A 27137-nucleotide genomic window follows, 5' to 3' on the forward strand; every position below is an offset into this window, starting at 1 on the left:
CTGCCTACCACCTCCGCCGGCGCTAGTGGACAGGAGGCCCCGCCACAGTACCAACAGGTCACCAGCACCCCACCCACTGCAGAAGGAGAACCACCCCGCAAGTGGGCCCTGAGATCCAGGAAGAAGACAGAGTAAGATGCCAAGACCCCCACCAGGAAAGGATACCTCCCTGATTGTCATCCCACTGTCCCACATTGACACCCTGTCCATTCTTATACTGCCTATGCTCCACTTTCCACAGGCATTTGGACATTGCACCTGTGAGACTAATAGTCTGGACTCTGCCATGGACAATCCTCCACCATCACCCCTCACTGACTTGCAACCACCCACCAATATAGGACACTGAAATAAACAGTTATTCGACAAAACAATCAGGAGTCTGGCTGTGATTTTGTACTAATGTATTAGACATTACCGTCCCAAAATGCATATTTACATTGTGATGCCAACATACCACTGTCACACAGCTGTAGTCCATGGGGAAACAAAGCAGATTTCACGCAGTATGGCCCACATCTCTGAAATTGGAAGGGAAAGTCACAACTCAGTTACCATACACAGGGGGAAAAGGTCAGACAGTAGAGAGGTAGTAGGGGTTAAGTATATATAATATGACGGGTTGGACTCTTACCTGTGGGTCATTGAAAATACTGCTGTATTACTGTGTTCCTGTTGTCTATGTCGTCCTCTTCGGCTTCCTCTTCTTCACTCTCCACAGGCTCCACAGCTGCTACAACACCACCATCTGGACCATCCTCCTGCAGAAAAGGCACCTGGCGTCGCAAAGCCAGGTTGTGAAGCATACAGCAGGCCACAATGATCTGGCACACCTTCTTTGGTGAGTACAATAGGGATCCACCTGTCATATGGAGGCAGCGGAACCTGGCCTTCAGAAGTCCAATGGTCCGCTCGATCACCCTCCTAGTTCTCCCATGGGCCTCATTGTACAGTTCCTCTGCCCTTGTCCGGGGATTCCTCACTGGGGTCAGTAGCCAGGACAGGTTGGGGTAACCAGAGTCACCAATTAGCCACACACCGTGCCTCTGGAGTTGACCCATCATGTCAGGGATGCTGCTGTTCCGCATGATGTAGGCGTCATGCACAGAGCTTGGCATTAACATGGGAGATGTACTGGTCTGCCAAACACACCATCTGTACATTCATCGAATGATAACTCTTTCTGTTTCTGTGCACTTGTTCACTCCTGATGGGGGGTACTAAAGCCACATGTGTCCCATCAATGGCACCTATGATGTTGGGGATATGTCCAAGGGCATAGAAATCACCTTTCACTGTAGGCAAATCCTCCACCTCAGGGAAAACAATGTAGCTCCGCATGTATTTCAGAAGGGCAGACAACACTCTGGACAACACCTGGGAAAACATTGGCTGGGACATCCCTGATGATATGGCCACTGTTGTTTGAAATGACCCACTTGCAAAGAAATGGAGTACTGACAGCACCTGCACTAGAGGTGGGATCCCTGTGGGTTGGCGGATGGGTGACATCAGGACTGGCTCCAGCTGGGCACACAGTTCCTGAATAGTGGCTCGGTCAAGCCTGTATGTCAGTATGACATGTCTTTCCTCCATTGTCGACAGGTCTACCAGCGGTCTGTACATGGGAAGATTCCTCCATCTCCTCGCATGTCCCAGCGGACGGTGCCTATGTAGGACAACAGCGAGCACAGAGTCAATCAGCCCACAGGTACGTAACCACAGTTTGCACAAAACACAATTCCCAATGCATTGAATGGTTTGTAGGAGTGTTGATGCAAGGCCTAGGTATGTGTGACACAGTTAAAAGTAAGCCAAGTGGGCCCTTGAAATGGCGGCTGCCTGACCAGTGAAGTGTGACAATGGGATGTGAGGTCAATGCGCTGGCATGGCACACCGTGGCGGTAGGCGGTCGAAGACCGCGGCGCAAAGCAGCATTGGTTAACATTGAACCCAATGGGTCTCAGGAGCCAATGACGATGTGCGCCGGCGGTCGCGGTACACACCGCCGCGGTACGCACCGCCGCGGGCGTGACCGCCATTTTCTATCTGCTTAATCACTCGATACCTGATCTTCGACCTACACTGCAAGTGCTGCTGTGACCTCGGTCTGGAAGAGACAATGGCTCATGCGACTGGGGAAAGGGCCCCTGCCTTCACTGCTCAGGAATTGGAGAAACTCGTGGATGGGGTCCTCCCCCAGTATGCGTTACTCTACGGTCCTCCAGACCAACAGGTAAGTACACTGGGACCATGCTTTGTGGCCAATGCCTGTGTTGAGTCGGGTGGATGAAAGATGGTGGGGAGGGGAGCGAATGAGGCATGCATCAGATGACGGATGACAGGATGTGGCACATGGCAAGGGTAGGGATGGGGGGCCACTCACATTGACGGTGCAGAAGGTGATGACTCTTTTTCTCCCCCTGTACATTTCACATAGGTCAGCGCCCACCAGAAGATAGACATTTGGCGTGCCATCGCCAAGGACATCCGGGCCCTGGGGGTCCACCACAGATGGGGCACCCACTGCCGGAAGAGATGGGAGGACATCCGCCTCTGGAGCAGGAAGACGGCGGAGGCTCAGCTGGGGATGGCCTCCCAACGTGGGAGGGGTGCCAGTCGTACTTTGACCCCCCTGATGTCCCGGATCCTGGCGGTGGCCTACCCCGATTTGGATGGGCGCGTGAGGACATCACAGCAGACACAAGGGGGTGAGTACAATCTCATTCTGCTGACTTTGCGCGTAGTGGAGGTGTCTGGGTAGGGGAGGAGGGCTGTGGGTACCCCTAAGCCAGGGTGATTTCTGTAGGCTAGGCCCCTCCGTAAGGCATGGCCCTGTGCCCCCGCCCCCCACCTCTGTAGGGTGCCAAGTACAGTTATCCATGGCCCTGTGTCATCTATGTGTGCAGTTGTCGTCCATAGGCTTGTAGGCCATGTCCCACGGATTGAGTAGTGGACCCCAAGTGCGCGGCGTAGTGCAGGGGGCTTCTGTGTCTGTCCTCTCCGACAACGGTGTCGCCAATGCATGCACTCAATATGTCTTTATTTTTCCCTCCCCCCCTTTTTTGTGGTCTTCCTGTTCATGTGTACATTAGCATCACCAGGCGGAGGAGAAGTGGCATCGGAGCACGAGGGAGCTGCGTCCCACATGGCCCTGGAGGGCCATGCAACGGATTCCGAATACACCAGTGGGACGGAGGACGAGGGGAGCTCCACAGCGGTGACTCGTGCAGACATTAGTGACACGGACTCGTCCTCTGAAGGGTTCTCCCTTGTGGTGGCGGCAACATCCGTGCCCCCCGCACCAACAGGTACAGCCGCCACCCAGCGCACCAGCACCGCCCTCCCAGCAGCCCCTCAGCGTTTGGCCTGTGCCCGCTCACCCAGGAAGGTGGGCATCTTCTTCGCCCCAGGCACCTCAGGCCCTGCCCCTGCCACCCCTGCTGACCTCCTGAGGACGCTCATTGTTGGGCAGTCTACCGTTTTGAATGCCATCCAGGGTGTAGAAAGGGAGGTGCACCAGAGTAATGCATACCTGGAGAGCATTCATTCTGGTCAGGCTGCCCATCAGCGATCGTTCAACACTCTGGCCTCAGCACTGATGGCAGCAATTGTCCCTGTCTCTAGCCTCCCCCCTCCAACTTCCTCCACCCATACCCTATCACCTGTACCTCTGCCTATCCCAGACACACCATCAGACCAGCCTGCACACACCTCAACACCCAAGGGAAGCTCATCCAGACATAAGCACCACACATCACACAAGCATTCACACAAGCAACATCCACATACAGACATACCAACACCCACTGCCTCCACTGTGTCCCCCTCCTCCTCATCTCCCTCCTCCCTCCCTGTCACGTCTCCACTCACACCTGCATGCACAACATCTTCAGCCACTATGTCCATCACCAGCACACCCACCAGAACCCCCCGCACACGTGCAGTCACCACCCCCACTACCATTTACACGTCCCCTGTGTCCTCTCCCACTGTGTCTGTGACCCCCTCTTCCAAGCTACACAAACGCAGGCAGCCACCCACCCAACAGCCATCCACCTCACGACAGCATCCAGCCCAAGCACCTGCACCCAAAGACACCAGACTGAAGACTCCTACAACCACAACCTCTTCCTCCACTCCCATACCCACTACACCTACCCGTCCCTCTGTTCCTAAATTGCTTTTCCTTTCCAAACTTGACCTCTTTCCAACAACTCCCCCACCCCGTCCATCTCATAGGACTCCAGTCAGCACCTCAGCCACCACAAAAGCGGGACCTGTAATGACAGTGTGCCATGGACTGTGGAGTCCCCCACCCTCAAGGGCAGCCAGTTCAGTAAGGAGCCAAGGCACGGCCAGCCCACCCCCGGTAAAACATCCGAAGATTGTCAGTGGCCGGCGAGAGAGGCCGAAGACACCAGGGACCAAAATCCCTACCATGGCTCTGGCAGGAAGTGTGGTGCCACCTGGCACACCGCCAAAGGTGGGGAAGGGCCACAGGCGAACAGGGAAGGCTGGGAAGGGCAGCACGCCCGACAAGTCCGCCAGCAGCCCAGCTGGCCAGGAGGGCCCGCCAGCCCCATCCCAGGTGGGCAGGAGGACACCCACAGGCCCGGTACTGCAGCCCAGGAGGGCCCCGCAAGCCCCATCCCAGGTGGGCAGGAGGACACCCACAGGCCCGGTACTGCAGCCCAGGAGGGCCCCGCCAGCCACACGACAGATGGGCAGGAAGGCACCGCCAGCCACAGGTCAGGTGGCGAATGACCTCCATGCCATGGCCAGATCCGCTGAGCTGGACACTCATCCGATGCACCGCTGCACTGGCAACCGCTGTCTCAAGCACCGCTGAACTGGGCACCGCCGTCTCAAGCACCGCTGAACTGGGCCCTTCATCTCAAGCACCGCTGAACTGGGCCCTTCATCTCAAGCACCGCTGAACTGGGCACCGCCGTCTCAAGCACCGCTGACCAGGGCACCGCCATCTCAAGCACCGCTGAACTGGGCCCTTAATCTCAAGCACCGCTGAACTGGGCCCTTCATCTCAAGCATCGCTGAACAGGGCACCGCCGTCTCAAGCACCGCTGAACAGGGCACCGCCGTCTCAAGCACCGCTGAACAGGGCACCGCCGTCTCAAGCACCGCTGAACTGGGCCCTTCATCTCAAGCACCGCTGAACTGGGCCCTTCATCTCAAGTACCGCTGAACTGGGCCCTTCATCTCAAACACCACTGAACAGGGCACCGCCGTCTCAAGCACCGCTGAACAGGGCACCGCCGTCTCAAGCACCGCTGAACTGGGCCCTTCATCTCAAGCACCGCTGAACTGGGCCCTTCATCTCAAGTACCGCTGAACTGGGCCCTTCATCTCAAACATCACTGAACAGGGCACCGCCGTCTCAAGCACCGCTGAACTGGGCACCGCCGTCTCAAACACCGCTGAACTGGGCCCTTCATCTCAAACACCACTGAACAGGGCACCGCCGTCTCAAGCACCGCTGAACAGGGCACCGCCGTCTCAAGCACCGCTGAACTGGGCCCTTCATCTCAAGCACCGCTGAACTGGGCCCTTCATCTCAAGTACCGCTGAACTGGGCCCTTCATCTCAAACACCACTGAACAGGGCACCGCCGTCTCAAGCACCGCTGAACTGGGCCCTTCATCTCAAGTACCGCTGAACTGGGCCCTTCATCTCAAACACCACTGAACAGGGCACCGCCGTCTCAAGCACCGCTGAACAGGGCACCGCCGTCTCAAGCACCGCTGAACTGGGCCCTTCATCTCAAGCACCGCTGAACTGGGCCCTTCATCTCAAGTACCGCTGAACTGGGCCCTTCATCTCAAACACCACTGAACAGGGCACCGCCGTCTCAAGCACCGCTGAACTGGGCACCGCCGTCTCAAGCACCGCTGAACTGGGCCCTTCATCTCAAGCACTGCTGAACTGGGCCCTTCATCTCAAGCACCGCTGAACTGGGCCCTTCATCTCAAGCACCGCTGAACAGGGCACCGCCGTCTCTAGCACCGCTGAACTGGGCACCGTCGTCTCAAGCACCGCTGAACAGGTCACCGGCGTCTCAAGCACCGCTGAACTGGGCCCTTCATCTCAAGCACTGCTGAACTGGGCCCTGCATCTCAAGCACCGCTGAACTGGGCCCTTCATCTCAAGCACCGCTGAACAGGGCACCGCTGAACAGGGCACCGCCGTCTCAAGCACCGCTGAACTGGGCACCGCCGTCTCAAGCACCGCTGAACTGGGCCCTTCATCTCAAGCACCGCTGAACTGGGCCCTTCATCTCAAGCACCGCTGAACAGGGCACCGCCGTCTCAAGCACCGCTGAATAGGGCACCGCCGTCTCAAGCACCGCTGAACAGGGCACCGCCGTCTCAAGCACCGCTGAACTGGGCCCTTCATCTCAAGCACCGCTGAACAGGGCACCGCCGTCTCAAGCACCGCTGAACTGGGCACCGCCGTCTCAAGTACCGCTGAACTGGGCCCTTCATCTCAAGCACCGCTGAACCGGGCCCTTCATCTCAAGCACCGCTGAACAGCACACCGCCGTCTCAAGCACCGCTGAACAGGGCACCGCCGTCTCAAGCACTGCTGAACAGGGCACCGAGGTCTCAAGCACCGCTGAACCGGGCCCTTCATCTCAAGCACCGCTGAACAGGGCACCGCTGTCTCAAGCACCGCTGGCCCATTGACGGAAGGGGCAGGCCCGCCTCTGTGTCAGGCAGGGCTGCACGAAGCACTCTGGGCACCAGTCCCCCTCCAGAACCAGTGGAGACTGTTATCCACTTGTGAGACTGTGGCTTTGCACTCCCCAGGATGTAACAGTGGGCAAACCACCCAATGTAGATACTTGAGAGACTGTGGCTTTGCATTCCCCAGGATGGAACAGTGGCCATGGAGGCCCCTCGTGGATCTGGCGTCGTGGACTCATCTGGCTGAGGTGCCCCCCCTTCCCTTCCCCCTGAGGTGCCTGTAGTTTTGCTATCTGATGCCCCTGCAGTGTCCTCTCCGTTGGAGTCAGGTATCCTGTGTGGGCTTTGCCCATGTGATTTGGGCCCAGTGGTCCACGGACAATGCCTGCTACAATGATCGGACTTTAAAATGTATGTATATAAAGGTTTTAGATGTGTGATATATTTTTAAGCCAGTGATACAATATATTCCAATGTTTAGAATAATTTCCTTTTGTCTTTGCATTCTTCCGGGGGGGCTTGGGGGGTGTAACTCTGAGTTGTTGCTATGCATTGATGTGTGTGTTGTAGTGGGTGAGGGTGGGGGTGGGTGTGTCACGTATGTGTGTCCCCGTAATTTTTTTCCTCCCCCCTCCCCTGTGTCGTAGGTGCAGTACTCACCGTTGTCTTCTGCGCCGGCGTTCGTGCTCCAGTCAATCTAACTAACAAACTCTCATATTCGCGGCTCAAATTAACTCATAATAATACTAAAACTGTACTCATATTTCCCGATATTAATCCATCACTAATTCTTGTTGCTACTCATCGAAAAGCGCTTTGACGCCTAGTTAGGGGTAGTAAGCGCTATATAAATACTATTACAATACAATACAATACATTCAGGCCACAACTATGAGCACTGGTGTCCTAGCTAGCAGGATCCCAGTGAGACAGGCCAAAACAAACTGACACACAAGTTAAAATGGGGGTAACATGCCAGGCAAGATGGTACTTTCCTACACCAAGGCTTTTTGGCGTCCTTCCATGAAGTTCTTCATAAGCCTAAGCTGCTAGAACACTACTAATCTACTAATAAGGGATAACTGGACAAGGCACAATGTGTAAGTACCATCAGGTACCCACAATAAGCCAGGCCAGCCTCCTACATTGGTGGTGCAGCGGTGGGATAAGTACTTGTAACTGCTTTACCACTTTGTCATTAGTGCTTTTCATAAGAAAAACATATTCCAAATAATTAAAAATATACACAGTTAACCTAAACAATTTAACTCTCTTTCTAAAAACTTTCTAAAAACTTTCTAAAAAGTTTTCAAATGTTTTTTAAACGTTTGAAAAGTTTTTCTCTTTTCTTTTTTCTCTCTGTCCTAAACCCTTTCTTACAACTATGTCTGCAATAGAGCTCACTCCCACTGTTGTTCAGGCAACCTATGGTAGTTTAACCTTTAAACGTTTGAGGGGTCTCTGCATAAAAAGAGGTTTAAGCATTGGTAAGAACTCTACCAATGATCTTCTCCTTAACCTTCTCCTAGAAAGTGACCAGAACCAGTCCAGCCCATCACTGGATCAGGAGGTACAGGAGGGGGGTACCCAGCAAGAATCAGGGTGGGGCCCTGAGGACTCTGGGGAGGGTTCATCCAAAGACCTGTCAGCTAACAGGCCATCTAGTGAAGCTGGTAGTGGGAGGGGGTCACACACTCGTAGGGCACCTTTCACTCCAAACGGCCAGGTAACTAGAGTCCAGCCAGTTAGAGACAGGTCCACTTCTACCAATTCCCACATTTTTCTCTGTGTCTCTGAATTCCCAAGCCTCCCACCCTGAGAATGACACCCTAGATAGGGAACTCAGAAAGCTGGGGTTGGAAAAGGCCAGACTGAAGCTGAGACAGCAGCAGCTGGCCCTAGACAGGAAATCTCTAGATGTAGAGAGGGAAAGGCAGAGGTTGCAGTTAGTTCCCCATGGTGGCAGCAGCAGTGTTCTTGATAGTAATCCTGTAAGAGAACAAGAGTCTAGGAACCTGCATAAGATAGCCCCCCCCCCCTTTCAAGGAGGGGGATGGCATTAACAAGTGGTTTTCTGTACTTTAGAAGGCCTTTATGATACAGTTGGTCCCTCAAAGGCAGTGGGCTGCTATCTTGTGGCTATCTTTCACTGGTAAGGGTAGGGATAGGCTCCTTACTGTCCAAGAAAGTGATGCCAAAAACGACAACGTTTTGAAGGATCCACTCTTAGATGGATTTGGCTTAACAACTAAACAATACAGGATAAAGTTCAGAGATACAAAAAAGAGTCCTCTCAAGACTAGACAGACTTTGTAGACTGTTCAGTGAAGGCCTTGGAGGGATAGTTACATGGCAGCAAGGTGACTGACTATGAAAGCATGTATAATCTAATCCCGAGAGAGCATATTTTGAATAATTTTGTGTCTGACTTGTTGCATCAGTACTTGGTAGACTCAGATCTGACCTCTCCCCAAGAATTGGGAAAGAAGGCAGACAAATGGGTCAGAACAAGAGTGAACAGAAAAGTTTATACATGGGGTGACAAGAATGGCAAGAAGAAGGATGGTAAGTCTTCTGACAAGGGTGGGGACAAAGATAAACATTCTGAGTCTTCATCAGGCCCACAAAAATCCTCTGGGGGTGGTGGGTCCAAATGCTCTTCCCACAATCAAAAGAAGCCATGGTGTTAATTATGTAAGTGTAAAGGCCCTTGGGCAAGTGATTCCATTTGTCCAAAGAAAAACACCAAGGCTTCCACTACCACAAACCACAACTGCTTCCTCTAGTGCCCCCAGTAATATCAGTAGTGGTGGGAAGTCTACTACAAATAGCCAATCAAAGGGTGTAGCTGGGCTCACCATTGGTAGTGTAGTTGGGGTTGGTCTTGTTAGGGAGACCACAGAGGCTGTTTTAGTCTCTGATGGTGGTATTGACTTTGCCACCTTGGTTGCATGCCCCCTTAATATGGGTAAGTACAAGCAACTTCCCCTAATACATGGTGTTGAGGTTGAGGCCTACAGGGATACAGGAGCCAGTATCACTATGGTGATTGAGAAACTGGTTCACCCTGATCAACACCTACTTGGTCAGCAGTACCAAGTGACTGATGCTCATAACAACACTCTTAGCCACCCCATGGCTGTTATGAATCTCAACTGGGGGAGAGGGGGTTACTGGTCCAAAGAAAGTTGTGGTAGCCACTGATTTGCCTGTAGACTGCTTACTAGGCAATGATTTGGAGACATCAGCTTGGGCTGAGGTGGAGTTGAAGGCTCATGCAGCAATGCTGGGCATTCCAGGGCATATCTTTTCTCTCATAAGGGCTCAGGCCCAGAAGCAAAGAGGACAGGGAAGCTTGGATCCTGGAACAATGGACCACGTGCTCCTAAAAGTTAGGGGTAGAAAGGGAAAATCACTGCCCACTATCCCTCCCTCTCCAGAAGATTCCCCTTTTGAGGAGGAGGAATCCTCTCCCTGTGCAGAACCTACACCAGATAAGCTGGCAGCAGACACTGCTGAGCTTTTGGGTAGAGGGGGGGCTGCTAGGGAAGAGATGAGTGTGGCACAGCAGACCTGTCCCACACTAGAGGGTTTAAGACAGCAAGCTGTCAAGCAGCAGAATGGGGATATCACTGATAGCCATAAGGTCTATTGGGAAGATAACCTCCTTCATACTGAGTCAAGGGACCCTAAACCTGAAGCTTGGTAATCCCTTTGCAGTATAGGGAGTTTCTTTTGACCCTGGCACATGATATTCCTTTGGCTGGGCATTTGGGCCATAGCAAAACGTGGGACAGACTTGTTCCATGTTTCACTGGCCTCACATGTCAGAGGACACCAGGAAGTTTTGTCGCTCCTTTGCGACCTGTCAAGCCAGTGGCAAGACTGGTGGCACGCCTAAGGCTCCCTTAATTCCACTCCCATTGGTGGGGATCCCCTTTGAAAGGGTAGGGGTTGACATAGTTGGGCCCCTTGGCCCTCCAACAGCTTCAGGCAATAGGTTTATTCTTGTGGTAGTTGACCATACCACTAGGTATCCTGAAGGCATACCCTTAAGGATCACTACAGCTCCTGCAGTGGCAAAGGCCCTCCTGGGAATATTTTCCAGGGTGGGTTTCCCTAAGGAAGTGGTGTGAGACAGAGGTAGTAACTTCATGTCTGCATACCTCAAAGCTACATAGCTACACAGGAGTGTGGTGTAACTTATACGTTCACTACTCCTTATCATCCACAGACAAATGGTCTGGTTGAGAGGTTTAATAAAACTCTCAAAGGTATGATTATGGGACTCCCTGAAAAACTCTGAAGGAGATGGGATGTCCTATTGCCATGCCTCCTTTTTGCTTACAGGGAGGTACTCCAAAAAGGAGTGGGCTATAGCCCCTTTGAGCTTCTCTTTCGGCACCCTGTAAGAGGTTCTCTTGCACTTGTGGAGGAGGGTTAATAACAACCTTTAAAAGCTCCAAAGCAAGACATTGTGGACTTTGTACTTGGCCTAAGATCCAGAATGGCTAAGTACATGAAAAAGGCCAGTAAAACACTTCAGGCCAGCCGAGAGCTCCAAAAGCAATGGCATGACCAGAAGGCTGTCCTGACCCAGTACCACCCAGGACAGAAGGTGTGGGTACTGGAGCCTGTGGGCCCAAGAGCACTGCAGGACAAATGAAGTGGACCCCATCTCATTGTTGAAAAAAAGGGTGAGGTCAACTATTTGGTTGACCTAGGCACTGCCAGGAGTCCCCTTAGGGTGTTCCATGTCAATTGCCTGAAACCTTACTATGACAGGGCTGACTTAACCCTGCTCATGTCAACTGATGAAGGGCAGGAAGAAGAGAGTGACCCTCTCCCTGACCTCTTCTCCACCACTGAAGCTGATGACTTAGTGGAGGGAGTGGTGCTTGCAGATTGCCTTACTGCTGAGCAGAAGGACAACTGTATAAATCTCCTACACCTGTCAAAAGTAAGATTTATAAGCAGCCTGACCATGTCAGGGACTGCATAAAACAAGAGGTACAGAAAATGTTGGATTTAGGAGTGATTGAGCCTTCAGAAAGCCCTTCGGCTAGCCCAGTGGTGCTTGTCCCAAAAGCTCACAGTAAAGATGGTAAAAGAGAAATGAGGTTTTTTGTTGACTACACAGGTCTCAATCAATTAACCAAAACTGATGCTTATCCTATACCCAGGGCAGATTAGCTAGTAGATACACTGGCTTCTGCCAAGTATCTAAGCACTTTTGATTTGACTGCAGGGTATTGGGAGATTAAATTATCAGAAGATGCTAAACCTAAAACTGCATTTTCCACCATTGGAGGGCACTGTCAGTTCACTGCCATGCCCTTTGGTTTGAAGAATGCACCTGCCACTTTTCAGAGGTCGGTGAACACAGTCCTGCAAGGTTTGGAATCTTGTAGTGTAGCATATCTAGATGATATAGCTGTCTTTAGCTCAACCTGGGATGAGCACCTGGTCCACCTATGGAACGTTTTGGAGGCCCTGCAAAAGGCAGACCTCACTATCAAGGCTTCAAAGTGGTAGATAGGGCAGGGGAAAATGGTGTATCTGGGCCACCTGGTAGGTGGGGAACAGATTGCACCACTGCAGGGGAAGATCCAGGCCATTATGGAATGGGCTCCTCCTACAACTCAAACTCAGGTGAGAGACGTCTTAGGCCTCACAGGGTACTATATAGAGGTTCATTAAGAACTATGGCTCCATTGCAGCTCCTCTTAATAACTCACTAGTAAGACGATGCCTAAAAAGGTATTGTGGACAGCTAGCTGTCAAAAGGCTTTTTATGAGCTAAAACAGGCCATGTGCTCTGCACCTGTCCTTAAAAGCCCCTGTTACTCCAATAAATTGATAGTCCAGACTGATGCATCTGAATTAGGGGTGGGGGCAGTGCTATCACGGTTTAACACTGAGGGCCAGGATCAATCTGTTGCTTTTATCAGCAGGAGGTTGACCCCTAGAGAAAAGTGTTGGTCTGCCATAGAGAGGGAGGCCTCTGTGCCTGGTCTGGGCACTGAAAAAGTTGAGAACATACCTGTTTGGTGCTCACTTTATTGTTCAGACAGACCACAAACCTCAATTATGTCTTAAACAAGTGAAAGGTGAAAACCTTAAATTGTTGAGGTGGTCCAACTCCCTACAGGGAATGGACTATACAGTGGGACATAGACCTGGGAGGACCCAGTCCAATGCGGAAGGACTCTCCATATATTTCCACTTAGACAATGAAGACTCATTTGGGCAAGGTTAGCCTTATTGTCCCTCGTTTGGGGGGGTGGGGGCATTGTGTAGGAAAGTACCATCTTGCCTGGCATGTTAGCCCCATTTTTACTTGTGTGTCAGTTTGTGTTTGCCGGTCTCACTGGGATCCTGCTAGCCAGGACCCCAGTGTTCATAGTTGTAGCCTGAATGTGTGTTCCCTGTCTAGTGCCTAACTGTGTCACTGAGGCTCTGCAAATCAGAACCTCAGTGCTTATGCTCTCTCTGCCTTTAAAATTGTCACTGCAGGCTAGTGACCATTTCTACCAATTTTGATTGTGACACTGGAACACCCTTATAATTCCCTAGTATATGGTACCAAGTTCCCAGGGTATTGGGGTTCCAGTGGATCCCTATGGACTGCATCATTACTTTTGCCACACATAGGGAGCTCAGACAATTATTACACAGGACTGCCACTGCAGCCATTTTACACTGCACTTAAGTAACTAATAAGTCACCTATATGTCTAACCCTCACTTAGTGAAGGTTAGGTGAAAAGTTACTAAGTGTGAGGGCACCATGGCACTAGCCAAGGTGCCCCCACATAGTTCAGGGCAATTTCCCCGGACTTTGTGAGTGCGGGGACACCATTACACGCATGCACTACATACAGATTAATACCTATATGTAGCTTCACAATGGTAACTCCGAATATGGCCATGTAACATGTCTAAGATCATGGAATTATCCCCCCATGCCAAATCTGGTATTGGGGTGCCAATCCCATGCATCCCTGTGGCTCCAGCATGGACCCCTGGTACTGCCAAACCATATCTCTGGGGTTTTCACTGGAGCTACTGCTGCTGCCAACCCACAGACAGGCTTCTGCCCTCCCGGAGTCTGGGCAGCCCAGTCCCAGGAAGGCAGAACAAAGGATTCCCCTGAGAGTGGGTGGTACACCCTCTCCCTTTGGAAATAGGTGTTAGGGGCCTGAGAGGAGTAGCCTCTCCTGGCCTCTGGGAATGCTTTGAAGGGCACAGATGGTGCCCTCCTTGCATAAACCAGTCTACACCAGTTCAGGGATCCCCCAGCCCCTGCTCTGGCATGAAACTGGACAAAGGAAAGTGAAATGACCACTCCCCTGTCCATCAACTCCTCAGGGGTGGTGCCCAGAGCTCCTCCAGTGTGTCCCAGACCTCTGCCATCTTGAATGCAGAGGTATGAGGGCACAATGGAGGCCTCTGAGTGGGCAGTGCCAGCAGGTCACATTAGAGACCACTCCTGATAGGTGCTTACCTGACTAGGGGCCAGATGTACCAAAGGATTTTACCCATTCTGTTTCTATGGGAAAAAGCTTTCGTACATATGGCCCTAGGTTGTCAATCCTCACCTGAGTACTATTTAGGGTTTCTCCCGTGGGCTTCTCTTCAGACAACGAATGCAATATCTCACCAGAGTTCCTCTGCATCTCCCTCTTCGACTTCTGCCAAGGATCGACCGCTGACTGTTCCAGGATGCCTGCAAAACTGCAACAAAGTAGCAAGAACACTACCAGTGACATTGTAGCGCCTAATCCTGCCGGCTTTCTCGACTGCTTCCTGGTGGTGCATGCTCTAGAGGCTGTCTGCTTTCACCCTGCACTGGAAGCCAAGAAGAAATCTCATGTTGTTCGATGGAATCTTCCCCCTGCTAATGCAGGCACCAAACTTCTGCTTCACCCGTCCTCTGGGTCCCCTCTCAATGTGACGAGCATGGTCCCTGGAACACAGGAGCTGGATCCAAGAGACCCCGACAGTCCAGTGTTCCATCTATCCAAATTTGGTGGAGGTAAGTCCATGCCTCCCCACGCCAGACAGTAATCCTGTGTACTGTGTGAACTGCAGCTGCTAGGGCTTCTGTGCATTTTTGCAAGGAATCCTTCGTGCACAGCACAGCCCAGGTCCCCAGCACTCCGTCCTGCATTGCTCAACTCGCTGAGTTGACCACCGGCTTCATGGGACCCTCCTTTGTAGTGTTGAGACAACTGCTGTGCTCAGTTTTCTTGAACCCGTGTTCAAGTACTTCTGCGGGTGCTGCCTGCGCCTGCATGGGCTCTCTGTGTTGCTGGGTGCCCCCTCTGTCTCCTCTTCTAAGAGGCGACATCCTGGTCCTACCTGGGCACGGGAGGCACCCTTTTTCCTTAGCCACAACCTTTGCAGCTAGCAAGGCTTGTTTGTGGTATTTCTGCATAGAAGCAACTATGCATCCTCCAGCACACCGTGGGACATTTTCTGTGCAAAGGAGAAGTTTCTGGCATCTTCCGTTGTTGCAGAACCTTCAGCTTCTTCCACTCAGAGGCAGCAATTTTGTACCTTCATCGGGGGTTTAGTGGGCTCCTGCCCCCCCTGGACACTTTCGTGACTTTTGGACTTAGTCCCCTTACTTTACAGGTCCTCAGGTCCAGGAATCTGTCTTCAGTGCTTTGGAGACAGTTGTGGTCTTTGCAGAATCTCATATCACAACTTTAGTGTGTTTCTGGGGAAGTAGGGTAACTTTACTTCTACTTTTCAGGGTCTTGGGGTGGGGTATCTTGGACACCCTTAGGGGCATATTTATACTCTGTTTGCACCGGAATTGCTTCGTTTTTTTTGACGCAATTCCGACGCAAAACTAACTCCATATTTATACTTTGGCGTTAGACGCGTCAAGCGCCAAAGTCCATGGAGTTTGCGTAATTTTTTAGCGTGGACACCTACTTTGCGTTAATGAGATGCAAGGTAGGCGTTCCCGTCTAAAAAATTGACTCCGAGGCATGTGCGCCGTATTTACACTCCCGGGCAAAATTCCCGCCCGGGAGTGGGCGGGTCAAAAAAAATGACATACGGCCGCTTTTGCGCCGTTTTTTAGCGCCTGGAAAAGGCAGGCGTTAAGGGACCTGTGGGCTCGGAAGGAGCCCAGAGGTGCCCCCCCATGCCCCCAGGGACACCCCCTGTCACCCTTGCCCACCCCAGGAGGACACCCAAGGCTGGAGGGACCCATCCCAGGGACATTAAGGTAAGTTCCGGTAAGTATTTATATATATTTTTTTTTTTTGTGGCATAGGGGGGCCTGATTTGTGCCCCCCTACATGCCACTATGCCCAATGACCATGCCCAGGGGACAGAAGTCCCCTGGGCATGGCCATTTGGCAAGGGGGCATGACTCCTGTTTTTGCTAAGACAGGAGTCATTTCTATGGGGTTTGGGAGTCGGAAAAAATTGCGCAAATCGGGTTGAGGCGAAAAATTTGCCTCAGCCTGACTTGCCCCATTTTTTGACGCCCAAGCTCCATATCCCCCTACGCTGGCGCTGCCTGGTGTACGTCGTTTTTTTCCACGCACACCAGGCAGCGCCGGCGGCTAACACCGGCTAACGTCATTGATTAAATACAGCGCCCGCATGGCGCTTCAGAATGGCGTTAGCCGGTGCTAATTTTTTTTACGCAAAACTGCGTTAGCGCAGTTTTGCGTCAAAAAGTATAAATATGGCCCTTAGTATTTTCTTACACTCCCAGTGACCCTCTACAGACTACACTAGGCCTGGGGTCCCTAAGTGGTTCGCATTCCACTTTCTTAGTATTCGGTTTGTGTTGCCCCTAGGCCTATTGCATCATATTGTATTCTACAGTGTTTGCTCTACTTTTCTAACGGTTCACTTACCTGATTTTGGTTTGTGTATTTTACTTACCTCCTGAAAGAGTATATCCTCTGAGATATTTTTGGCACATTGTCACTAAAATAAAGTACCTTTATTTTTACTCACTCTGAGTATTGTGATTATTTTGATATAGTGCTATATGATATAAGTGGTATAGTGGGAGCTTTGCATGTCTCATAGTTCAGCCTAAGCTGCCCTGCCATAGCTACCTTTATCAGCCTAAGCTGCTAGAACACTACTAATCTACTGATTAGGGATAATTGGACCTGGCACAAGGTGTAAGTACCATCAGGTACCCACAATAAGCCAGGCCAGCCTCCTACATTTGGCAACTGCAAAACATGTAGTGCGCAGGGGTACTGTCTTGCGTGGGGAGGCAAGCTCTTACCTTCACCAAAGTTGGACAGTAGGACGTCAGGACTGTCGGGACCACTTCAGTCCACAACCTGTGATGCAGGATCCACGCAACTCAGCAGGAGAGGGGATCCACACAACCAATCATTGTTGCAGTAAGTGCCTGCTGAAGCAGGGGAGTGACTCCTTCACCCTAAGGGAGATTCCTTTGCTCTTCTGGTACAGACTGAAGATGGGCTGTCCTCAGAGGATGCACAATCAGGAAACAGTTGCAGTTGCTGACAGGAGTTAAACATACAATGTTGCAGATGGCGTCTTGCTTCTTTGTTGCAGTTTGTAGAGTTCCTGGAGGGCACAGATGCAGTTTCTTCAGTGAGAAGTTGAAGTGGAGGATGCAGAGGATTCCTGCTGGAGCCTTGCAATCCAAATCTGAAGAACCACCCAAAGGGGAGACCATAAATAGCCCTGAAAGGGGGATTGGTCAGCTAAACAGGTAAGCACCTATCAGGGGAGGGCTCTGACGTCACCTGCTGGCACTGGCTACCAAGATGCTCCCAGAGTGCCCCACCACCTTGGAATCCAAGATGGCAAAACTCAGGGATACTCTGGAGGAGCTCTGGGCACGCCCCCTGGGGTGGTGATGGACAGGGGAGTGGTCACTCCCCTTTCCTTTGTCCAGTTTCGTGCCAGAGCAAGGACTGGGGGTCCATGAACCAGTGTAGACTAGATTATGCAAGGAGGGCACCATCTGTGCCATTCAAAGCTTTTCCAGAGGCTCTGGGAAGCTACCCCTCCCAAGCCTGTTTCACTTATTTCCAAACGGAGAGAGTGTAACATCCCTCTCCCTAAGGAAATGCTTTGTTCTTCCTTCCTGGGCTCGAGCTACTTGAGCAACAGGAGGGCAGAAAGCTGTCTGTGAGGTGGCAGCAGCTGGGGTTGCCTTTAAAAGCTCAGAAGGCTGGAATGGCAGTACTGGAGGCCCACTGTGGAGCCCCCAGAGTGCATGGAATTATACAACCAATGCTAGAATCAGCATTGGGGTATAATTCCAAGATGTTAGACACCTTACATGGCCTTATTCAGAGTTAGCATTGAGAAGCTGGACATAGGTATTGACCTATGTCCAGTGCATGTGCAAAATGGCATCTCCACACTCACGTAGTACAGGAAAATGGTCCTGGATGATGTGGGAGCACCTTTGCTAGTGCTAGGGTGCCCTCACACATAGGTACTTTGCACCTAGCTTTCAGAGTTGGAAAGACTGACATATAGGTGACTTATAAGTGACCTGATGCAGTGTAAATGGCAGTAAAAGGGCCATGCATCATTTCACGCAGGCTGCAATAGCAGTCCTGCAGAAGCCTTTCCATGGGCTCCCTATGGGTGGTAAAAGTAATGCTGCAGCCCATAGGGATCCCCTGGAACACCAATGCCCTGGGTACCTAAGTACCACATACTAGGTAATTATAAGGCGTGACCAGTATGCCAATTTGGGATAAAATACTGGGTTACCAGTATGCAGTGACACAATTGAGAGGAGGGGGAGCGTAAGCACTGGGGTCCTGGTTAGCAGGATCCCAGTGACACAGTCAAACACTGACATCAGGCAAACATTGAGGGAAATATGCCAAAAAGAAGGTACTTTCCTCCAGGTTCCACCCAGCCAGTCGTCATTGCAGAAGGTGCCTGCTGAAGCAGGGGAGTGACTCCTTCACCCCAAGGGAGATTCCTTTGCTCTTCTGGTGCAGACTGAATACCGGCTGTCCTCAGGGGATGCACAACCAGGAAACAGTTGCAGTTGGTGGCAGGAGTTGAAGATACAATGTTGCAGATGGTCTTCACCGGGACGAATCTGCCAGTTGAATCCGACCTCCTGGAGCCCTTGTCCGGATACGCGATGTGGGTTTCCTCGGTGGAGACTTTTACCTTCGGACTTAGTCGTTTTTTCGAGATGAAAATCCTTCGACCGGGGTAAACCTCGATCTTGATCCGACGTCAATGCAGCCCTTCTCGGATACGATGGCTGGGAGGTCCCGGTCAACTTTTTACGTTTGGACTTAGTCTCTTTTTCGGATGTTTTTCTTTACCGGGACGAACCACGAAGTCAGGCCGGGTCGCGGTTGAGGCAAGCCGGCTAGAATTTCCGCGGTGGGTCGGTCCCTCTCTGGAGCTTTTTTACAAAATTTGTCAAATCTTCTCCAAATTTCTGGGGCTTCACCCAGATGTTCTTTTAAGGTTCTTTTGGGGTCCACAGCTCACCCCAAGGGTCCAGAAGTTCTGTGATGGTCCTTGGGGGGTGCGGACTTCAACTCCCAGAATGCACCTGGCGCAAACTCCTTTTGGGCCACTGGGCAGTGGTCAACTGGTCTCTTTTTTAGGAGTTGGTGCAGGGGACTCTGGATAGCAATTTTTCACCTGTAGCAAACAGGGAGTCCCTCCTTGAACCAGTTGAAGCCAGGCAAAGTCCTTCTTGTGGTGAAGCCCAAGTGTGCAGCTGGTGCAGTCCTTCTGAGTGGAGGGTCCAGGTGCAGGCCAGGGGTCCAGCAGGGCAGTCCTTCTTCTCCTTAAGTTCCTTCTTCTTGAAAGTTGGCGGGGATCTGAGGTGTGGGGACAGGTCTGCCAGTTTTATCCTTGCTCCTGGGTGAAAAGCAGGGGGCCCTGGTTCTCCAATCAGGGACAGGGTCGTCCCCCTGTGATGACCACTTCCTGGGAAGTGTGGCAAAAATCCATCCCAGAAGGCAACAGTCTCTAAAAATCCAACATGGATGAATCTGATTTTTGGAGGTTACATCTGGCTGAGCCCACCCACTGGTGTGGCTAAAAATCATAAACACACCCCTCTCCTGCCCTCTCCTAATCTAATCAAGGGGGCACCTAATTGTCTGGGGTTGCAGGATGTGGGGGTGTTGCTGGGTGCTCCAGATGTCCTTCTCTGCCTTTGAAGACCAGTTTGGCAGCCCTCCCCCTTCCTGCCTCACCATCTGCTGAGGGGAGATTCTCTCCCCCAAGCACATTCCTTTGTGTGAAGCCAGGCCACTTCACACCTCATCAAGGCAGCCTGGCAGAAGCTGCTGCAGGCTGGCCAATCAGAGCACAGCAGCAAAAACAATGCAGAGCTGAAATTGGCAACTTTTTAGGTAAAGTCTAAACTTTTTACCTGAACAAGTTATATTAAATCCAACAACTGGAAGTTGTGGGATTTATTACAATAATTAATTTGATACCAAATTCTTGGTATGTAACATTTAAGGAGACTTTAAAATTTAAAATAAAGTCTGCCCATTCTAGCCTATGAAGGCCATTTACTTCAATGAGGGAAAAACGAATTTGGCTGTTTTTACCTCACCAGGGCTTATAAATCTATTTTTATAAAGTCCCTGCTTATAGTTACATGGCACCCAGCCCTAGGGGCACATAGGGCACACCTTAGGGGTGACTTATATGTAAAAATAAGGTAGTTTGAGACTTTGGAAGTACCTTTAATTCCAAAGTCGAATTTGCATATAACTTTAATTTAAAAGCAGCCAGCAAGGCAGGCTTGCTTTTAAAATGACACTGGGCACCTCAGCAGTGCACCTAGGTGTGCACCACCTATGCTGTGGTCCCTAAACCTACATGCCCTACCATATACTAGGGACTTATAGGTAGGTTAACTTAGCCAATTATAATTAGCCTAATTTGCATATCCATTTTACACAGAGCACAGGCCCTGGGACTGGTTAGCAGTACCCAGGGCACCATCAAAGTCAGGAAAACACCAGCAAAAAGAGGAAAATGGGGGCAAAAAGTTATGGGGCCTCTGCAATCAGCCCTGTTTTCTCACACATCTCCTTCATCAAAAAGGGTGTGATGCAGCACTGTTGATCAACAACTGTGTGGCTTACTGACGATGCATCCCTGATTGCGCAGAGAGAACCAATGCATCACGTTTACACCGTTCCCTCTGCTCCTCGCATCGGATATTGGGCGACACCGCAATCCTCCATACACGGTTCTATTTCAGCGTGACACAGTTAGTCTCTATAGCCTGCCCGCACTCCATCATGGTCAGCCTGAACTTTGGATTTATCCTGGTCTAGCACGACCAGATAGCCCTGTTTGGTGCTTCATGTTTTTAAGCACTAACATTGCAGAGTTATCTCCATAAAATCATATCTCAACTTCTCCCTATTGGATTTTTGTTGTTTTGTTCTTGTTTTATTTACTAAATTAAGATCTATTTTCCTAACCTGATGTGGATTGAGTTTGTATGCTGTTTTCAATGTTTTAGTGTTCTAAGTGTTGCACAAATACCTTACACATTGCCTCCTAAGTTTAGCCTGACTGCTCTGTTCCCAGCTCCCAGAGGGTGAACACATGTTAATGTTTAGGGACTGGTTACAACTTTGGCTGTCCCACCACAGGACTGCCAAAGATGTGGGGTGGACACTGCTGCCATGCCCGCAGCCCCCCCATGTCGTGTTACAATATTCCCACTGAGCTATCCGAAGGGAACATTGTATTACACGTTCCTGCTGAAATGACCAGCAGGAACAGTGCTACGGTATTGGTCTCAGTTCCCTTAAGGGAACCAAAGACAATACCGAAGCACCCCAGCACCCTCAGAATGCACACTGTCTGCAAAGCAGACAGTACGCATTCAGAGTATCCTGGGCAGAGGGGGGCATGGGCAGTGCAGGGTCCCACCAGCCTTTCCATGGAGGTGCAAAAGGCTGGCACTAGATGGTTTGTGATCAGTATGGTAGAGCTGAGTTCAGCACCACCGTGGCTCAGCACAACCCCGACCGCCGTCAGTCTGTCAGGAACCATGTTCCCAGCAGTGACAGAAATACCCTGGCCGTCCGACCACCAGGGTTGTAATGTGGCTGTCAGACCATCACCGTGAGTCTGGTGGACCTTGGACTGCTACACTCATAATGAGGCCCATAGTGTGTATATGACTTTCATGATGTTCCTGCTTGGACACCATGCATACCTCTGCCAACCAGAAACCCAATTTCTGACAGTATTCAAAAGTAGTATATTAATATCAGCATGTACCTACAATGACTAGTCTCCAGAAGAAATTCTCACATTAAAGGTATGTAGCCCATCTTAGATTTCTATCCTGTGAGTTCAGAATAAAATTGAACAATTCAAACTCTGTCTTTAATGTTTGTTAAAAGTGAAATTCAGCTGTGAATTCAGTTGAGAAGTTAGATTTTCAGTAAATATTTAGAAGAAGTGACTTTTAAAAAGGAGCCTAAATATCCAGTACGTTAATAGTACTATCTTGCTGACAGATGACCCTGTCAGTGCTTCTCCTTAATGAGATGAAAACCACTTCCACAGCAGAAAGAATGGCTTAGGCCTTTTAGAAGAAAGACCTGTGCATGAGGAATTTTACATATATGAGTCCAGGAAGGGTAGCTGGTGATGGTTCAGTAACTTCATTAACTTGAAAGGTCCAGGGATAGGCCTGCCAATGAATAGTGAAGTTTAAAGGGAGACCTGGAGAAGAGAAGGTTTTTTTTATGCAGAAACAAAAATGATGTGGAACAATACAAACCATTTTTTACAACATACATTAGTTAAAATGTCTGACACAGAAACCTCTGTGTCAGAAAGTAGACATGTGCATGCTCGTGCTCCCTTACATTGTACATGCACAAATTCCTATTAAGTCACTAATTCTGGGCTGCTTTGTTTACCCATTATCTGCTATGTAACAAGTCCAAAGGTTTGTTTATTCTGCACAGTGAATCATTTACAATACAAAAAAGCCCTTCTGACAGATTTACAAAATTTCTTTTTTTAATATCCAATTTAAACATTACGGAAGAGAGGTACAAAGAAATGTACACATAGCAATATTGAGTGAATACATTAGTCAATAAGTACAGTAGGGCTGAATATATTTCTCTGTGAAATGTACCCATAGTATGTCTCACTACGGATCCTAAATCTTTAGCCAGGCACCCTCTCACCTGTAAATTGTCTCTTTGATGATTTGAGGGCAATGGTCAATTCCTCTAAGCCAGACCATGATAGTGGGTGACCTGTCAGAGTCTTAGCAGCATGCAGTGCCCTATGTGCCTGAATTCCATCAAAATTCATTTTCCATTGGAATCTTCCCAGCCTCGCCCCCATCATCAGCTTTACAGCACTTTAGGCAGTGCGTCTTTTTCATGCATTCAGCATGTTTGGACCAAGGAGTAGGACTTGACTAAACGGAAGAAACCTCCAGTTTCTAAGCAACATCTCTGGTAGGACGAGGAGGCACATTGCCCCTTCTCTACAGTTTATTGGGGGTGTCATAAGCTCCTATGAAATTCATTTTATTAAGGCACAATTGGACGGGGGTCACTCTAACTTCCCTCCATTCATCCAGTTGGCCAAGATCACCATCCCAACTCAATCACAGGCTTGCAAATTGGTCCACTGCTCACAAGCATAAACAAAAATACACAAAATACATTATTTAGCCAGGGGAATATTATTGTGTGAAGTATGGGAGGACCATTTCAACTGTCGCATATTATTCCAAAGTATGTTGTAGCTGCAAATGTCTGAAATTTGCAGAGCAGAAGCACAATTGAAAAGGATTCATATGATTACATTTGCATATATCCCCCAGCAACAAGATACCTCTAAGTTTCGAGGTTCTGAAAACCTGCAGTTCAATTGGCTTTTTACTAGTAGTTCAATGAGGCTACAGTTACTGCGGACAGCAAGACAGGAACCAGAGAGCCGTACAGGGCGAGACCCTGGAATATGTCAAGCTCCAAGGGAAAAGAAGGGTAATTTCCATAGTCAAATTGCAAACCATTCGCTTCTGTGAGCGGGGTGGTGTAAACATGTATCTGCCATTCAAGTGTGTCCTGACTGGACATATTTATCCATAGGGGATCCTAGGCTGTTGACCACCAACAAGATTAAGAGAGACAGAGCTGTCACATTGACAAAGATATGCAATGGGATCTAGGATAGGTCATTTTGATATACATAGTTGAGTGTTGCTCAAATGTGGATTTACTTTAAAAAATGCAAAACAAGAGGCATTTGCCGAAACAGGAGCAGTTGGTTTAATTAAATGCAGCGGCTGGTAGAGCAATACAGAGTGTGTTTCTGATGACTGTCTCAAAGTACATTGGTTCTGAGCACCGTTATATACTTTACCCGTCATGAAACAATTCTATGCATACTTTGGAGCAGAGAAGCCAAGCCTAGTCACAGATTCATAAATGTGACCATCCTATTCAGTGGTCCGGTGGGTCTCAACCTTGTGCGGACATAATGTGAGCCAGTAGGTAACATGTTGGGATGTCAGGCATAGGGTGGAGTGAGCACTGCAAGTTGTGTGTTGGCTGTGTTCGGATTGAGTGTTCCCAACTTCATGCATCTAACTCTTATGGTGTTTTGGGAATACGCACCCCTCTGGCGAAATGTTTTATATTGGGGGCTGGTCTCCTCAGACCATTGTGGTATCACTGCCTATCTGAAGGATCAATCTGGGTTTTTCCTGTTTGTGTGTTTCTCTATGGTCTACGTGTCACCCCACCAGTGATCTGTCAATCAGTCCCTTCAGGCCAAGGTCGCAGGGCTCGCCTGACCATGTATTTCTCACTCAGGGTTGATGAGGACGTCACATCAGCAGATTTGACAACAGTGATGCAAGTTCATTGTTGCGTGTACATATATCACGGCGCACATCAACATTGATTTGTTAGACCTGACAGCCTTAGGATTGTCATCCCCCAACATTTTGCCTGCCTCCCTCCATTTCTCTGACACTGCTTTTGCTGATTGCTAAAGTGCACATGCTCTCTCCTCTAAACATGGTAACATTGGTTCCTACCCAACTGGTTTATTTAGGTTACCTGTAAGTCCCTAGTAAAGTGCACTACATGTGCCCAGGGCCAGCAAATTTAATGCTATTAGTGAGCCTGCAGCACTGATTGTGCCACCCACATAAGTAGTCCCTAAACTATGTCTCCGGCATGCCATTGCGAGGCCTGTGTGTGCAGTTTTACTGCCGCTTCCACTTGGCCAAGCCTTAAGCTCCCCTTTTTCCACATAGAAGTCACCCCTGAGGTAAGCCCTGCGTAACCCATATGGTAGGGTGCTATATAAGTAAAAGGCAGGACAAGTAGTGTTTTATGGGTTGTACATGTCCTGCTAGTAAAAAACTCACAAACTTGTTTTTCACTACTGTGAGGCCTGCTCCTCTCACAGACTAGCATTGGAACTGCCCTCATCTACTTTTAAGTGGGAGATTCTGATCTAGAAGGTGTAGCCCTGTCATGTTTAGTATGGCCAGAATGGTAATCGAAAATCCTGCTTACTGGTGAAGATCGATTTAATATTACTATTTTAGCAACATCACTTTTAGAAGGTGGGCATTTCTTTGCACGTACTGCCATCTGTGCCTTACAGCCTGTCTCTAATCCACATCGGGTCTGTGCTGGTTCACAGTTCCCCCGTGCATTTCACCCAGACAACCATAAACACAGGACACTCAGTAACAACTGCATTCATCTGCATATTCAATGGGTTCCCCTAGGCAGGAAGATTAGAGGGACTCTCTCTTACACTTCAAAAGCCAGTGGCCCACCCTTAAACAAAGGACTGATAACCCCCGCAGGGATCCTGGCAGACAGGACTGGGCTGAAAGGGGAACTTGAGCACTTCAAAACCACTTTTTGAAGTTTCCCCCACTTCCAAGGTCCTTTTGGGTACATATACTGGGTCTCTGACCCCACCAAATCAGACACTTCTGTATCTACACCTGGACTCTGTCAGAGGGACTGCCTGGCTGCCCAAAGGACATCTGGACTGCTTTGCTGAGAAGGACTGCTGGCCGGGTTGTTGCCCTGCTGCCTCCTGGCCTCTGACTCGACTAGAAGAACTCTGCCTTCCCCACAAGTGCTCTCCAAGGGCTTGGATTGAGCTTGCCTCCTGTTCTAAAGTCTCAGGGCCACAAAGACTTCACCAAAAATAAAAAAATCCCCATGCGCCGGAAAATCGAAGCAACGCCTGCATAAATCAACACAGCGCCTGCCTCGGGGCTGAAAATTCACTAAATTGCCTACCGTATTGACGCAGCGCCTGCTCCATCCAGCAAGGATTTTCAACACCTCGTCCTAGGGCATCAAACCATCCCTGCATTGTAGTGTGGAATTCGGTGCATCACCTTAAAGCGCCGAAAGAAACAACGCATCATCAGTGCTGCACCAGTAAATCCAATGGAGTGCTTTATTTATGAAAGTATCTCCTCCTCTGTGGCCCCTGTGCATCATAAGTTTTGATGGATCCTAGGTACTGTGTGTTATTAGGATATAACCACTGATTCTTAAAGATTGAGACTCATTTAAACCTTTAAAAAGTTATATCTCGACTTGTGTTTATTGGATTGTTGTCATTTTTATCTTATTTCATTCGGATAAATATAATCTATTTTCCTAAACTGGTGTGGAGTGCTTTTGAGGTGTTTTCTCTGTGTTACTGTATGAGTTACTGCACAAATACTTTACACATTGTGTTCTAGGTTAAGCCAGCCTGCTCTGTGCCAAAGGGTAAGCACAGGATAATTTGGATTGTGTTGCAACTTATGCTGTATAAGATTGTGGTCCCTACTTGGACAAGGGTGTATACCTCGGCCAATTAGGGACCCAATTTCCAACAGTTTTTGTCAATAATAAGATTCCCCATTCTAGTTGAATTTTCAACTGCATTATCCAATTCGTAGTTCATGACAGTCACATTATTTGAGGTTTTGTATGTTTTTACTTCCCTAGTTACTTGCATCCTACCAAATTTGAGGACTGAGTTTTTACAGCAGGAAAGCCCCCTTGTAGGAAACAACACAAAACAGCCAAAGACTGAGGATTGCCAGCAATGACATGCACAGCCTTGTCACCCACTGGGGCAGCCAGGAAAACTGATCAAATAACCAATCCTGCTTAGGTGCACCTCCCTCCTTCTTCATGTCGGCTTGTAGATGATGCAGTATGATGTAGTACTTGGATGGCAAAAGTTTGTTTCCAGTGGTTCAGGTCCTTTCAGGTAATACATGTACAACAGGATGCACCAATCTTGGCATACAACCCACCCTCCATTGAGGTCATCAAGTCGAGCTTATACTGATCACCATGAGACGGATAGCTCTTAATTCTTCCTTGATAGCATTTAGACTGAGTTCAGTATCATTGATCCT

This window comes from Pleurodeles waltl, chromosome 3_1 (assembly GCF_031143425.1).
Source record: "Pleurodeles waltl isolate 20211129_DDA chromosome 3_1, aPleWal1.hap1.20221129, whole genome shotgun sequence".
Taxonomy (NCBI): Eukaryota; Metazoa; Chordata; class Amphibia; order Caudata; family Salamandridae; genus Pleurodeles; species Pleurodeles waltl.